Here is a 1,898-nt window from a genome sequence, read left to right as displayed (position 1 = left end):
AATGTTCCAAATCCTGGGTTCTGCCTCTGCAGTAGCAGTGCAGAAATTTGGTAGAGCAGAAAGCTGGGATATTGCTCTAGAGGGGTTCACGCTGCAAAAGGGGAAACTGGATTACACCCCTTCCCCTCTGAAATCATAGCATTTTGTGAGCCCACTGGCTGGCTTGGGGACCTTTGGTTTTGTAGGAGTAGTCATGCTACCGGCTGGATTTGGTGGAATTGGTGGGAGGCTGTGAGAGGGAGAGGGAGAGGGACCCAGGGAAAATCACACGATAGAAACAACACAGCTGTATCTCCTGGAAGACTTTGGTGAGAAGCCTGGCACATAGACTCTGGATGGTGGCCCCTCACTCTAATCACGTCTCCTTAGGTACTTCCTGGGCGCTGGCCAACAGCAGGTGGGCACTTTATAGACTTACTTCATTTCATCCTCACTACAGTCCCATGAGGTAGCCAGAGGTGGCAGTGACTACTGGTTCTTCCCAATTCCCTCTTCCCTTCCTTCTTACTCATAGAACCCAGGGAATGTGTCCGTTGGGAGAACTGGATGAGTTGGTTGCTGCCATGTAACAAATAAGCCCAAAATGTAGCAGCTGAAAACAATCAACATTTTGTTTCTGTGGGTCCATTTTGGGGGCTTTCTAGATCAGGTATCTCAAGAAATTGCAGTCAAGATGTCCACCAGGGCTGTAGTGATCTGAAGGTCCAACTAGGAGGATGTTCGTCCAAGCTCACTCATGAGACAGCCGGATTGAAGGCCTCCGGTCCTCGCTAGCTGTTGGCCAGAGATGTCGGTTCCTTGCCACGTGGGCCTCCCCACAGGACAGCTCCCATGTCAGCTGGATTTCCTCAGGGCAAGAGAGGGCATCCAAGACAGAAGCCACCATCTTTTTGTAACCTAATCTTGGAAGTGAACTCCCATCACTTTGGCTAGATTCCATTGATTAGAAGGAAGTTACAAGGTCTAGCCCACACTCAAGGGGAAAGAATTATACAAGGGAGTGAACAGCAGGAGGCAGGGATGATTGTGGCCATTTTTATTTTTATTTACTTATTTAGTTAGTTAGTAGGCTCCACACTCACTGTGGAGCCCAATGTGGGGCTTGAACCCATGACCGAGATCAAGACCTGAGCTGAGATCAAGAGTCAGAGGCTGAACCGACTGAGCCACCCACCCTGAGGCCATTTTAAAGGCCACCTCCCACAACTACCTTTCCCAGACTCCCTGGCAGCCAGGCATGACCACATGACTAAATATTAGCCAATGAAACGTAAGTGGAAGTATTATGGTGGACTTCTGGATGGCTTCTAAAAAGGTCAGTCAGGATGTACTTCCTTTTTCTTGCAGACTGGAACATAATGGCTGGAGCTCTGGCAGCCACCCTGGACCATGAGTTGACCTTTGGAATGGAAGCTAGCACAGGGAGACTGAAGGAGCCCAGGTCCATGATTTCACAGACCCATCCTACAAGCTTCCTGCCTTGGAAGTCTTTTTGGTTTTGGTTTTCATATATATCCTCTTCTTCTTTTTTAAGTAGGCTCCATGCCCAATGTGGGGCTTGAACCCACAACCCCATGATCAGGAGTCATGCGCTCTACCAACTAAGACAGCCAGGCACCCCTATATCATTTTTCTTAATTAAATTTTTTAAAAATTTGATTTGAGTTAGAATACAAAATACACATAACATAAAATTTCCCATCTTAGCTATTTTTAAGTGTACAGTGCAGTGGTATTACATACATTCACACTGTTGTGTAGCCATCACCACTATCCTTCCCCAGGACTCTTCTCATCTTGTAAATCTGAAACTCTGTATCCACTGCACACTAACTTCCCATTTACCCTCTCCCTAGCCCCTGACAACCAGCATCCTTGGATGTCTTTTACATGAGTAT

At 47.2% G+C, this 1,898-nt stretch overlaps 1 non-coding gene across 1 annotated transcript; it reads right to left on the bottom strand.

The window, feature by feature from the left end:
* Window positions 1-1,543: 1,543 nt before the first annotated feature.
* On the bottom strand, window positions 1,544-1,616 carry TRNAR-CCU. Its single transcript has one exon. It is a non-coding gene; the product is annotated as a tRNA-Arg (tRNA).
* Window positions 1,617-1,898: the final 282 nt, after the last annotated feature.

This window comes from Ailuropoda melanoleuca, chromosome 10, assembly GCF_002007445.2.
Source record: "Ailuropoda melanoleuca isolate Jingjing chromosome 10, ASM200744v2, whole genome shotgun sequence".
In the NCBI taxonomy this organism is placed as follows: Eukaryota; Metazoa; Chordata; class Mammalia; order Carnivora; family Ursidae; genus Ailuropoda; species Ailuropoda melanoleuca.
Note: the sequence above shows the minus strand (reverse complement) of the source record. Positions and strands in the feature narration are given on the sequence as shown.